Here is a 14,387-nt window from a genome sequence, read left to right as displayed (position 1 = left end):
GATATGAAAGCAATACACCGAAGGGCCTAAGGCCTTACTTTTTTCTCGACTTACACCATCGCCTAGCTGATTCTTCAGCTCCCGGTTCTCCACTTCAAGTTGAGTCTTTTCTGCTCATAGCTTCTCCTGGTTGGCGTGTGCTCCAGCCAACATCTTCTCTAGAGTCTTCACAGACTCATGTAACCTCTAGTTTTTGGCAACCAATGGAGCCACCCATTCTAGCTGGCATCTGTGGCTCTCAAAAATCTTTATTACCTCATGCGGTGACCAACAGTTAACATGCATAATCTGTAATTTCAATTGGTTGCGTAGACTGACTTACTTCAATTTGGCTAGACACCGATGCTAGTCTAGCCCTAAGCTTCTTCACCTGCTCGCTCACCTCCTCGTCCTCCACCACCTCCATCGTATCTCCACGGCATACGAAGGTCCACAAAAGATGAGGAGGATCCTAGGTATTTGGCGCTTCATGCTCAATTTCTTCAATCACCTTGGGGGACTCCCTCGCCTGCCTCGACGCTTGACTGGCTCATGGTTGGATGGAGGGGATAAGTTCAATCCTTAGTGTCTGAGCCTGAGGACTGGCCCTTGGCTTTGGGTGACTGCTCGTCTCGATAGCAACATCTTCGTTCATTCGCTCTAGGTGCTCAGGGACTTTGTCTTGGGGACCAGCCTAGTCTACAAGTGCCTCTCGTGTCTCTTCTCGCTATCTCATCTTAGCACCCTGAGCAGCGGTTGTCACAGCACTTGGCCTGGCCACCCACCGAGTAGTGCTGACGTCAACACTTCCACACTGGTTTCCCTACAACATGATGTCTTGTCATCGATACTTCCACACTGGTTTTGCTTGGCTAAGTCTAAAGCAAAAACACTTACTCATTGGACCGCATGCGTGTAGCTCTGAATGGCCAGGGCTTTTTGGAGCTTCTCTGCCCTCCAGTTGTTGATACAAATCTTGAGAACACCAAAGGCGACCGGCTCACCTTTGATGCTTTTGTCCTCACCGTGGTGGCCCTCTCGGCCAAAGCCCCTTGTCTAGGCTCGAGGACTTCACCCCGAGTGGATCTCTGGTCGGCGACGCCTTGGGCTGGGCGGTGGAGGCTCTGGTGGTCGATGTCAGAGTGGCCATCCACATAGCTCGCCGTTGTAGCATCTTGCTTGTGTCTTCATCATTGTCCAACCAGTCCATGATGACTTGTCAGCTAGCCAGAGGCTCTCTCATCAAGATTCCACCCTTGGGTGCTGGCAAATTGTTAGGTTTCTTCTTCTTCTTCGCTGGCACTTCTCGGGCTAGCTCTTTCCTGCGCGACGACTGTCGATGCCTGGGATGTTTCTCCACCATGTCCTCAGATGAGGACGATGAACTGCTCTTTGATGGCAGAACAGTAGGAGCCTCAGTCGGATGGGCATCTATGCCCTTTGGCTAGGTGTCATCCAGCATGTGGAAGACATAAACAGCACGATCCTGCTCACAAGTTTTCAAGAAGACATTTTAACATCGTCAAGATTTGACATTATAAGGACTTCAAATAGTACACTCTTACCTGTGGTGGTGGATTTGTGATGTTGTATGCCCTCTGCTATCCCACATTGTTCAGTTGGGTGTTAGTTGAAAAAAGCTCTAGGAGTCGAGCATAGGCGATGTCCGAACTTATCTTCTCAGGGGCTTCTCGTGTGGTATCTTCATCACCTATGTATTCATACATAGGGTGGACTCTCTCCTTGCTTGGCTGAATCCAACAACAGACGAAGTTGATGGTTGCACCAACTTCGTTAAGATTGTTTCGCATCTGACCCAGAATTTGCAGAAGCTCAGCGACCTAGGTCATCTCCTCACTGTTCGGTCTTGCTGACCAGTTTGCGCTTGGCACTACTAAGTGGTCTATGCCGATAGACAGGCTTGCTTCATCATTTCTAATATAAAACCACTTAGCATTTCATCCTTTCAACAACGTGTTAAGAGGCACTTATATGTATTCTCTAACCATTCCATCCCTCAGCTGCAAATAAACATCGCCGACCACTTTAGGGGATCCAGATCTAGAAAAGGGTTTGATGCAGAAGAAATAGCGAAAAAGATTGAAGTGTGGAGCGATTTCGATGAATGCTTTGCACAGATTGATGAAGAGGGAGATATGAAGGATACTATTGGGATGGAGATGGCATAGGCTAATGCCATAGTAACCGAGAAGCTTCCGCAGGAAAGGATGCATAGGAATCCCAATTCCACGAACAAAATAAGCCATGAATACAATGAGTTCGCTAGTATCAGGGGTCAGGAACGGTTCACCTGCAGTGGGGCACCATCCGACGATTGCTTGATCATGCAGGACGCCTTCGAACACCATTCCTTCTAGGATCTTTTGGGTGGTCGTAGATTTGACCCACTCTTGGTCACGGTGGACCTCACTGATACTCTCTGCCACCTCCCTCCCTGGCTTCTTCGGGCTTGAGCGGCTGTGTTTCTTCCCGCCCTTTGCCATGGATCAGATTTATTTTGATTTGGCTATGATTTCGATTGTGGAGATGCTACGGTTGCGGCCATAGCAGTGTGCGAGAAGGCAAAGCACCGAGTACTCTGCGGTTGCGAGGAAGGTGTGCTAATGTAGAATGAGGAGAGTGTGGCGCCATGGGTGGATTGAAATAGTTCGACCCTAACCCTTTATCTTCAAGGTTTTTGGGAAACCGTGCTGACCCCACCGCATTGTTTGCCCTCCTCTGCAATATTTGCACCACGTCCTTCGTGCCCCTCCAACTTCTTCGTTAATTGTTATTTGGGACGGTATAATGGCCCCCGGGCATACTAAATGTTTGGGCCTGCTTCGTCGGTTTACATCTCTAATTTTTGCCATGGTCTCCAATTTTCACCACGGTCTCTAATTTTCGCCATGGTTCTCTATTTTCGCCAATGTTTGCCTTGGTATAGTGCTAAGCACTCTCCACGGTCTCTAAATTTCACCATGGTCTCCAAATCTCTCCACAGTCTCCAAATTTCACCACGGTCTCCAAATTTCTCCACGGTCTTGATATTTCGCCATGGTCTCCAAATTTCGCCACAGTCCCCAAATTTCTCCACGGTCTCCAAATTTCGCCACGGTCTCCAATTTTCACCACGGTCTCCAATTTTCACTAATTTTTGCCATGGTATAGTGCTAAGCACTCTCCATAGTCTCCAAATTTCATCATGGTCTCCAAATTTCTCCACAGTCTCCATATTTTGCCATGGTCTCCAAATTTCACCATGGTCTCTAATTTTTGCCACGGTCTCTAATTTTTGCCATGGTCTCCAAATTTTGCCATATTCTCCAAATTTCTCCATGTTCTCTAAATTTCTCCATGTTCTCCAATTTTGCCATGGTATAGTGCTAAACACTCCCAAAAAATCGCCATGGTTAATTGCTAAGTACTCTCTCCATTTTTAAGTGCTCAACACTCTCCAAATTTTACTCCTATGTCCAGTGCTAAGCATAGAGATTTCGTCCTTTATACAAATAAAAATAAACTACAAATAAACATAAACTGCTCTATAGGATATAAAATTCACCGATACATTGCTCCTGATAAACTCTACTATGTTTTCTTCATCACCAAGTTTGTATATTTTATTTTTAAATCATGTATTGCCCGTCTTACATATTTGTATTTTAGGATCATCGTCTGGGTGCTCCCACCATCTGGCCTTTGGATTTCTCCATCGATCAATTGGTCAAACCGCTAGGTTCATGACTTCGTCACCGACCAGTTGGTCGAACCGTTCGACATTCACTTCTACTCGGCGCTCACTTCATCGCCAACCAGTTGGTTGGGCTGCTCAGTACTTGATTCTTCGCTAATCAACTGGTCAGATTGTCTGTGACTTCATCGTCAGTTACACTAGGAGCTAGCCAGTGAAGCTAGGGACTTCATCTGCTGATTTGCTTGTTGGCTTACTACGTTATGCCAACGTTGCATGTCATGTGTGATATCAAGGTTTTCCATGTTGTCCAGATCAGGGTGCTGATCTTGGGCGACACGTCAAGGGCTTTGATAAGTATATCCATCGCAACAATCTAGTGCTAAGCACTTTCCATTTTCTCCATGTTTTACTGCTCGATATTATCGAGTTTTACTCCACATGCCCGGTGCTAAGCACGAGGACTTCGTCTTCTATACTTAATTCTTTGATCCTGCTATAAGATGCAACTTTATCTTATAGTAGGCTTGGGTACTAAGTGTGTACACTTCACCTAGCACTAAGTGCAATTTTCATAGCTAAGCTGAGAATATATTATTTGATCTCAATATTAATAATGTTCTTTGATCCTGCTACAAGATGTTTCTCTATCTTACAGCAGGCTCGGGGACTAAGTGTGTTCACTTCACCTTGCGGTGAGTGTACTATTTTTTCTCCTTACTAGTTTTTAGCTAAGCTGGGGACTAGTTGCGTGCTTGGCTAAGCTGATAGTTGGTTATTCTAACTAAGTGATCGTTGATATTCTTTGATCCTGACACCAGGTGTCTTCTTCACCTACTATCAGGCTCGGGGACTACAATGTATACATTGCACCTAGCGGCGCATGTATTGATACTAACATCCTCTTTGACTAAGTCAAGGATCATGATCATCTGACTTCGCCAACGAAGCCTAAGTGTGTACACTTCACCAAAGGTGGATAATTTTTAAAATTTTAAACTTGAGCTCCTTACATCCTTCTGGCAAGCCTTAGTTGGCTAAGTCCGAGATCAGGTCACCTGATAAATTGGTTGGCTTTAATTTCCACTGGTTGAATTACCATTTAAACTGGTCAGCATTTCATTTTATTGATTGGATTACCAGTTAAACTGGTCAGATTGCCAGATTTGCTGGCTAACTACAAGTTAAACTGCTCGGACTTGCTCAAGATGTTGTTGCTCAGTGGATACAAGGTGCTCGGGGACTAGCTGTGGGGGGTATAACCCTAGGTACCCATGGCAATGGACATGGGCCACATCACCAAGGGAGGTCTAGCCCATAAGATCAAGGCCTATGGTGTCCAGTTCTAGTCGGCGTGCACCGCAAGACAATCGGAAGACATTTTGGCGATAAAAGAAGATCTTTTTGGATATGATAGATATTGTATTTCTTGTAAATATTTACCATATAACCGAATAGATCTAGGCCTAAATCAACTTGTAACCCTACCCCCCAGACTATATAAGACGGGTAGAGACCCCCCTCGAATTCATCTCATATTCAATACAATACAACAAAGACACAGGACATAGGGTATTACATCGATCAGATGGCCCGAAACCTATGTAAATCGCTGTCTCTGTGCCTTATGTCACCATCCAGTTCCTATTACGCACACCTCCACCGATCATCTACTACCGTGGGTAAACCCCTCGGTAGACTGCTGACCAGATTTCGTCGACAACCGCCCTCACCTCCAACGTGACCGATGAGCAAGCAACCGATGAGCTACCCCAACCACCCCTACCGGCTACCACATCCACCAGGGCCACCCTATCCACCGCACGCGTTGTCTGCCCCCCAGCATGGCTGTATCTACTGTCACCATGCCTAGCCATATCCACCGGCGCCGCCACCATTGTAGGGTCGAGATGGCGGACTAGAGGGGGGTGAATAGTCCTTTCTAAAAATAATTATGTCGGCTAACCAAAACAAATGCATAATTAAAGCTATTGGTCTAGCCAAGACTACACCCCTCCAACTAAGTTCTCAAGCACCTTAAAAAGATTATAATTAGGCAACAAAGGTGTCGGGCTAGCTAGAGTTCACCTAATCAATTCTAGTAGCAAGGTCATACAAACATATGCATCTAGTACTTCAAACATGGGGGAGCTCCTACACCAACTAGTATGCAAAAGCACAAAGTCTAAGCTCACTATCAATGCTCAATAATAAGGCTACTCAAGCCAAATTAGAGAGCTCAAATTACTTAGCTATACAAACTATGTGACTAACAAAGCTACTCAAGCCAATTAGTCACGCAAGAGAGCTACTTCTATACTACACAAGTAAGAAGGTAATTAACTAGCAAGCTACACAAGCTAACTAATTACAAGAGCAACTACACAAGCACAATATATGAATAAGTAAATACAAGCATGTGTAAGAGGATTGGAAACCAACGGGATGAACAAGGTTGATATTGATGGTCACTAACACCTATTTTGACCATCAACATTTCACCCAAAAGCGAGATAAAGTTAGGAAAATCATCATCACATATGTAGGATTTGCTTTATAATTCACCTAGTTCCACTTGTAATTGTAGAATTATTTGTATGTAGGAATTATAGTAAAATTCATGCAAAATGGTAAAGAAAATGGACAAAGGAGGCAAGTAGACATGCAGGGGGCATTGGGCCCACTTGGCCACTCTAGCTGGCCCCACAAGGGCACCACCCGGTGCCCCACCTGCTCCTGCCATGTCACTCATGTAACACCCTCGATGTTACACCCTAAATCATTTACTAAAACATGTCATGAGCATCATATTTATGTGTTAATGCATGTGATATAATGTGTAGATAAATTTCTTGTAACTTAAAATGATCAATAAAAATGTTAAATGAAAGTTGATTTAATAGTTCATGTATATCAAGTAGGGTTGAAAACCAATTTTTATTAAGCAAAAATACTATAGAACCTATGTGTGATACTTAAATAAAGTTTGAAGTATAAACTTTGTAGATGACAGTGAAATACTTGCTGTCGAAAAATAATATTACTAGCTAATATTTCTACTAGCCTAGAAATTGCAAATTAAAATCAAGTTCAACTCAAAAACTTAGAAAATTTCCAAGTTTGTCAACAGCTAGACATTGCTATGTTTAGCAAATTATTTTGAGAGATTGGGTTAAAGTTTGGTGTAGTGTTATAGCTCAATTTGGTAGTCTCATATGCCATCTTGTGTATGGTGAAGATGGTTAAGGTCTAGAAGCAACCGTTTAGTTTTTATAGGCGCTTTCAAATTCGTGCATGACACGATTTTGGGCTAGTTGGTTGTGTGGGCGCGGTCACCACGCTTGGGTGTTCGATGTCATCATGTTGCCTGTCCCGTGCACACGTGTGCTGCCACGTGTGGCCAGCCATGGCTGCTCTGGCCTAGCTGTGGCCTAGCCGCCACTGGCTCCTACCGCATAGAGCCGTCGTTGCTGCTTGCGTAGCGAGGCGGTGCTGCCGCACTATGACTCGCTCCGCGCCGCAGCCGCTTGAAAGCTCTAGTTTAGTTTTGGTGAATTGATGAAACCCTAAGTGCTAACCTAGTTTATCAAGTGATCATGAGATAGGTAGCACATTCCAAATGGTGAAGCAAATGAAGATCATAGCATGGTGATGATGATGCCATGATGATGATCAAGTGCTTGGACTTGGAAAGAAGAAAGAGAAAAACAAAAAGCTCAAGGCAAAGGTATAAACCATAGGAGCTATTTTGTTTTGGTGATTAAGACACTTAGAGAGTGTGATCATATTTAGGATTGATAGCCATACTATTAAGAGGGGTGAAACTCGTATCGGAATGCGGTTATCAAAGTGCCACTAGATGCTCTAACTTATTGTATATGCATCTAGGATCTAGTGGAATGCTAACACCCTTGAAAATATTTATGAAAATATGCTAACACATGTGCACAAGGTGATACACTTGGTGGTTGGCATATTTGAGCAAGGGTGAAGAAGTTAGAGGTGAAAAGGAGTTAGTCTTGCTGGTCTCTAAGTGACCGGACGCTGGTCTCAGAGGGACCGACGCGTCCGGTCAAGTGTGGCAGCAAAGACGCTGGCATCGGTCATACGACCGAATGCTGGGGCTTGGACTGATCAGACGTTGAGGTCTAGGGTCTGCTCCTATTGTCGGACAACACTGATAAAAGTCAATGTGTGACCGGACGCTGTTAGGGTCCGATCAAGCATGACCGGACGCATCTGGTCGACGAATGTCATTTCTGGAACCTTACTAAAAACGACTAGACACTGGTGGCTCAGCTTCTGGTTAGTAATAGCGCAGTGTCTGATCAACTCAAGTGACCGTTGTGATCGAGACACGTGGCTATCGTCGAGCAACTGGACGCTGAGGTCCAGCGTCCGGTCAGCCCACGTTGTGCCCAGTGAAGGGGTATAATGGCTCTATTTCGTGGGGGCTTCTATTTAAGCCCCATGGCTAGTTGAATCTCACACCTTTGGCCATTTTCATTGACATAGCAACCTTGTGAGCTTAGCCAAAGCTCTCCCACTCATCTCCATTATTGATTCATCATCTTTGTGAGATTGGGAGAGAATCCAAGTGCATTGCTTGAGTGATTGCATCTAGAGGCACTTGGTGTTTGTGTTTTGCTATGGATTTTGCTTGTTACTCTTGGTGGTTGCCACCACCTAAATGGCTTGGAGCAGCGAGGATCATTGAGCGGAGAGTGGTGATTGTGAGGGGTTCTTGACCTTTCCCCGATGGAGAGCCAAAAGGTACTCTAGTGGATTGCTCGTGGCTTGTGTGATCCTCATCTTGTGTTGGTTGTGTGGCACCCTATTGAGGGTTTGGCATGTGATGCCAATTAGCGCGTGAACCTCCAAGTGAGTGAATCGCCACAACGAGGAGTAGCTTACCAGCAAGCAAGTGAACCTTGGTAAAAATCATTATGTTCATCATTTGATTCTGAGGTGATTAGTCTTCATTATTATTCATCCTTGTGATTAATTGATTCTTTCATCTACATGGTGGTATAACCTTCTTGATCACTCTCCTTACATTACCGCAAACTAGTTGTCAAGCTCTTTAGTGTAGTTAGTTGTGAGAGCTTGCTTGCTTGGTTGGTGTAGCTCTTTAGTTAGCTTTTGAGAGCACACTAACATAGGGTAGTGTCATAGCTATTGTGTGAATAGATACTTTCTAAACTAGAATTATGGTAGGTGGCTTGCATTTTGAGTAGGCTAGCGCAACACTTGCTTCGCCTCATAATTGTCTAACCATTTTGTTATGTATTGTTGTAGAAATTTTTATTAGGCTATTCACACCCCCTCTAGCCATTAGGACCTTTCAAGTGGTATCAGAGCTGAGTTCACCGTGATTTAAGGCTTAACAATATTCGGTGTAAAAATAGCTCAAATCAACAACACTAAGAAGCCACCCAAATTTGATGGCACAAATTATCCTTATTGGAAGTCAAAGATGACCACACACATCAAGTCAATCAATAGAAAAGTGTGGAAGGTAGTTGAAACCAAAATGAAGATTAGTGATCCGGAGAATCCCACCACCGCCGAAGAAGTGCTTCTCCTAAATAATTACATTGCTCTAAGTGCTATTCATGATGCAATTGATGAAAGAACATTTGAGCAAATCAAGAATATTGAGATGGCTCATGAGGCTTGGAAGAAATTGGAAGAATCATTTGAGGGCACTCAAGCCATGAAGGGTGCAAAGGCATACATCCTCAAAGAGAAATTTGCAAGTTTTAAGATAAAGGAGGATGAGAGTATGCCGGAGATGTTTCATAGGCTTCAAGTGCTTATTAATGATCTCAAAGCACTTGGAGAAGAGGTAAAGGACAAGGACTTCTCCCACAAGTTCTTGAGATGCTTACCTTCAAGATTTGGCACATTGGTCACAATTCTAGTGAGGAGTGGTTTGGACACCATGACACCAAACCAAGTGTTGGGAGACATCATGATTGATGACACATATAGAGATGAAGATGAGAAGGAAGAAAAGAAGGAGAAGAAAGATGAGAAGAAGGATAAGAAGAAGAAGAGCATGGCATTCAAGGCCACATCATCCAAGGGCAAAGCTAAGCAAGAAACATCAAGTAAAGATGATGATTCATGGGATGATGATGAGAAGATGGCTCTCTTTGTCAAGAGATTTGGCAAGTTCATGGTGAAGAAGGGCTACCTTGCTAGAAGGAAGAAGTCTTCATCCAAGAACAAAGAAGAGTCAAGAAGGTGCTTCAAGTGTGGAAGCAAAGATCATCTTGTTGCTCAATACCCATACAATAGCAACAATAATGATGACAACAAGAAGAACAAGAAGAATGACAAGAAAGAAAAGAAAGAGAAGAAGGACAAGATGGCATTCAAGAAGAAGAAGGGTGGTTCATATTTAGTCACTTAGGATAGTGATGCTTCCTCAAGTGATGACGATGACGATGATAGTGATGATAACAAGACCACCAAGAAGAAGGTTCTTGCAAGCATTGCTATCAATGAGAAGCCTTCTCTCTTTGAATCTTCATCATGCTTCATGGCTAAGGCCACTAAGGTACAATCTTGTGATGATGAAAGTGATGAAGAACATGATAATGAAAATGAACTTGAAAATGATAGTGATAGTGATGATGATGAGCCTACCAAAGATGAATTGTTTGACATGCTAGAAGATGCTAAAGAACATTTTGACATTAAGAGAAGAGAATGCAAGAGCTTGAATAAGGAGGTAAAAGCCCTTAAGCAAGCCCTTGATGAGCTCAAAGCAACTCATGAGAGGCTAGAGGAAGCCCATGAGAAATTAGGCAAGGCTCATAAGAAGCTTGAAAAAGCCCATTCTTCTTTGCTTAATGAGCAAAATAAAAGGAAGCATATTGAAACTTACAATATAGGCTTAACTTGTGATATAATTGATAAATCATTATCTATGCCTATTATTGTTGCTCCCACTAACCCTTCTTATAGCACTTCCACTTCTACCTCATCTAGTAGTGATGGTCTCACTTGTGACACCTCACTAGTGGTTGAGAATGAGAACCTCAAGAAGGAGGTCAACAAGCTCACTCACACCTTAGCTAAAGCTTATGGTGGTGAGGACCGCTTGCTTATGTGCTTGGGTAGTCAAAGAGCTTCTCTCTACAAAGAGAGATTTGGCTACACCCCCAAGAAAGTCAAGGCGGCCTTTGCTCATCACAAGACTAGTTTTGTAAAGAACAATAATCGGTTTTGCACTAGTTGCAAGCAAGTTGGTCATGTAGAGCAAAAATGCATGAACAAGAAATCACAAGCTAATGTATCCTTCATAAAGCTTGATTCATGCTATATGCTTACTAAGGGTATAAATGGTGTGAAGGCTAAGTTCATTGGTAAACCATGAATGGGCTCAAAGAAGAAAGCTATTTGGGTACCAAAGAGCTTAGTGACTAACCTTCAAGGATCCAAGCAAGTTTGGGTACCTAAAAAGAATTGATCTTCTTTTGTAGGTCAATTACAAAGTCGGAGGAAGGCATTGGGTTCTTGATAGTGGGTGCACTCAACACATGACCGGTGATGCAAGAATGTTCAACTCAATCAACACCAATGGAAATGATGGTTATGATAGTATCACATTTGGTGATAATGACAAAGGCAAGATCAAAGGGCTTGGTAAGATTGCAATATCTAATGACATGAGCATATCCAATGTGTTGCTAGTTGAGAGCTTGAATTTCAATTTGCTATCCGTGGCTCAATTATGTGATCTTAGATTCAAATACATATTTGGGATAGATGATGTAGAGATCATAAGTGTAGATGGCTCTAACTTGATCTTCAAAGGCTTTAGATACGAGAATCTATACTTGGTTGATTTTAATGCCAGTGAAGCTAAATTATCTACATGCTTGTTCACTAAGTCTAGCATGGGTTGGTTATGGCATAGAAGGCTTGGTCATGTTGGAATAAAACAATTGAATAGATTGGTTAAGCATGACTTGGTTAGAGGCTTAAAAGATGTTGTGTTTGAAAAGGATAAGCTTTGTAGCTCTTGTCAAGCTAGCAAACAAGTTGGAAACACCCATCCTAAGAAAAGCATGATGAGCACTAGTAAAGCATTTGAGTTACTGCACATGGATTTGTTTGGGCCAACACAATATACTAGTATTGGTGGAAATAAATATGGCTTTGTGATAGTGGATGACTATACTAGATACACTTGGGTATTCTTTCTAGTGGACAAAAGTGATGTATTTTGCAATATTCAAATTATTTGTCAAAGGCATTCACAATGAGTTTGAAACAACCATCAAGAGAGTTAGAAGAGACAATGATAGTGAGTTCAAGAACACTAGAATTGATAAGTTATGTGATGAATTTGGAATTAGACATCAATTCTCGGCCAAGTACACTCCATAATCAAACAGCCTTATTGAGAGGAAGAATAGAACACTCATTGATATGGCAAGGTCTATGCTTAGTGAGTACAATGTGAGTCAATCCTTTTGTGCCAAAGCTATCAACACGGTTTGCTATTGTAGCAATCACCTCTATTGTCACCGATTGAAAGAGAAGACACCATATGAGCTCCTAAATGGTAGAAAGCCCAACATTGTATATTTTCGGGTCTTTGGTTGCAAATGCTATATCTTGAAGAAAGGCACTAGATTGGGTAAGTTTGACAAGAAATATGATGAAGGATTCTTACTTGGTTATTCCACTACAAGCAAAGCCTATAGAGTTTGGAATTTGGATAGTGGTACTTTTGAGGAAGTTCATGATGTTGAATTCGATGAAACCAAGGGTTCACAAGTAGAGAATGAGAACTTAGAAGATGTTAGAGGCATTCAACTTTCAAATGTCATGAAGAACATGGATATTGGTGAATTAAGGCCTAGGCAAGTGAATGATGATGGAGATGATCAAGTGCAAGTGCTCTCTAACTCAAATGTGCAAGATGATACAAATCAAGTTAGTGCAAGTGGATCTCATGATAATGAACAAGATCAAGTAGCTAGTACATCATCTCAACCCAATGATCAAGCAAGTGCAAGCAATCAAGTTCCAATCCTCCAATCAACCAATATTGCAAGGGATCATCCATTGGACACTATCATTGGTGATATTTTAAGAGGTGTGCAAACTAGATCAAGATTGGCTTCATTTTATGAGCATTTCTCATTTGTGTCATCCATTGAATCAAAGAAGATAGATAAAGTATTGAAGAATGTTGATTGGGTAAATGCTATGCATGAAGAATTGAATAACTTCACAAGAAATCAAGTATGGGAGTTGGTAGAAAGACCAAAGGGACACAATGTGATTGAAACCAAATGGGTCTTTAGAAACAAGCAAGATCAAGATGGGATAGTAGTAAGAAACAAAGCAAGATTGGTGGCACAAGGCTATACATAAGTTGAAAGTCTTGACTTTGGAGAAACATATGCCCCGGTTACTAGATTGGAAGCAATTAGAATCTTGCTAGCCTATGCTTGTGCCCACAACATCAAGCTCTATTAAATGGATGTTAAGAGTGTATTTCTAAATGGCTACATCAATGAATAAGTATATGTTGAGCAACCTCCCGGTTTTGAAGATGACAAAAAGCCCAACCATGTATATAAGTTGAAGAAGGCTTTGTATGGATTGAAACAAGCACCTAGAGCATGGTATGAGAGATTGAGGGATTTTTTACTCTCTAAAGGGTTCACAATAGGCAAGGTTGACACCACTCTTTTCATCAAGAAGATTGAAAAAAATCTATTTGTATTACAAATCTATGTTGATGATATCATATTTAGATCAACCAATCAAGATTTTTGTGATGAGTTTGGAAAAATGATGGCTAATGAGTTTGAGATGTCCATGGTTGGAGAATTGAGTTACTTTCTTGGTTTTCAAATCAAGCAATTAAAGAATGGTACCTTTGTAAGTCCAGGCAAGTACATCAAGGACATAATCAAGAAGTTTGGAATGATTGATAGTAAAGCAATTAGCACACCAATGGGAACCAATGGCAACTTGGATAATGATGCAAGTGGAAACATGATGGATCAAAAGTTGTATCGGTCTATGATTGGAAGTCTATTTTATGTAACCGCATCAAGACTGGATGTCATGCTTAGTGTATGTATGTGTGCAAGATTTCAAGCCTCACCAAGAGAAAGTCATTTGAAGGCAACAAAGAGAGTTTTGAGGTACTTGAAGCATACACCAAATGTTGGTTTGTGGTATCCTAAAGGAGCAAAGTTTAAGCTAGTTGGTTACTCTGACTCGGATTATGCGGGATGCAAGGTCGAAAGAAAGAGCACATCGGGCACATGTCAATTATTGGGAAGATCACATGTCTCATGGTCATCAAAGAAGCAAAATAGTATTGCATTATCAACCGCTGAAGCCGAATACATATCTGCCGGTAGTTCTTGTGCACAAGTATTTTAGATGAAGGCCACTTTGAGTGACTTTAGAATCAAGTTCAAGAAAGTGCCATTGCTATATGACAATGAGAGTGTAATCAAGTTAACAAACAATCCAGTTCAGCATGCAAGAACAAAGTATATAGATGTCTACCACCATTTCATAAGAGATCACCAACAAAAAGGAGACATTTGCATTGAGAGTGTTGGCACCAAAGATCAACTTATTGATATATTCACTAAGCTATTAGATGAGAAAAGGTTTTGCAAGCTAAGGAATGAGTTGAACATATTGGATTTCTCAAATATGTGTT

Source organism: Miscanthus floridulus, chromosome 1 (assembly GCF_019320115.1).
Source record: "Miscanthus floridulus cultivar M001 chromosome 1, ASM1932011v1, whole genome shotgun sequence".
Classification (NCBI taxonomy): domain Eukaryota; kingdom Viridiplantae; phylum Streptophyta; class Magnoliopsida; order Poales; family Poaceae; genus Miscanthus; species Miscanthus floridulus.
Note: the sequence above shows the minus strand (reverse complement) of the source record.